Genomic DNA, 956 nt, shown 5'->3' on the forward strand with positions numbered 1-956 from the left:
ACAGGAAGGACCGAGGAGGGTGGGGAGGGGCTTGGGGGAGTACTGAGCATCACTCTGATATTTTACAGAAATAACAATAAATAATAACCCACCCAGGCCTGTTGACTGACACACACTGATCCCAGAACTCAGGATATGGTACCCATCCTCAATTACATAGATACTCTGGGCTACATAAGACTGCCTCAAATAATAATGATGATGATGTATAATTATAATAATAGAATTATTTTAAAAAATATAACCTGTCAGATTTCACCTGCATCTTCATCACATTACTCCAACGGTCTTATTTATCTCAATGACCTTAATTACTATTATTTTCTTTCCTATGGAAGAAAGTACTCAGAGCTCACCAGAAAGGACAAGGATGGTGAGAGGACAAGAGACAGAGCCCAGGCTGAATAGCTCCAAATTTTGCTTCTAGCCCATTAGCCCTATTAGCTACTGTAGTGGCTGTTCAAGGTTGTCGACTTGACTATATTTGGAATGAACTACAATCCAGAATTGTAGGGCTCACCTGTGATTCTAATCTGGAGGCTCAGAGATACAAGTTTCTGACCTGGATCTCAGCATGGACATCTTGAGGCATAGTGGCTATGAATCCCAGATGATTAAGACAAGGAGATCTCTGAGTTCAAGGTCATCTGGGACGAAGCAAGTCCCAGATCCATGCTACATTTAATCTGGGCCACTCCTTCTGCTGGAGACCTGCATAAGGACATTGGAAGAAGGAGGATTTGCTCACTCTCTTTCGCCTACTTGCCTTGTGGGACTGAGCAACAGCTAGATTTGTGGACTTCCATTCACAGATCACCATAGTTGGGGAGTTGGGACTGTAAGTCACCAACAAATTCCCTTGCTATATAGAGACTACCCATAAGTTCTGTGACTCTAGAGGACCTTGGCTAATAGAGCTACTGAGCTCTCTCTCTCTCTCTCTCTCTCTCTCTCTC

The sequence above is a fragment of the Apodemus sylvaticus genome, chromosome X (genome assembly GCF_947179515.1).
Source record: "Apodemus sylvaticus chromosome X, mApoSyl1.1, whole genome shotgun sequence".
NCBI classification, from domain to species: Eukaryota; Metazoa; Chordata; class Mammalia; order Rodentia; family Muridae; genus Apodemus; species Apodemus sylvaticus.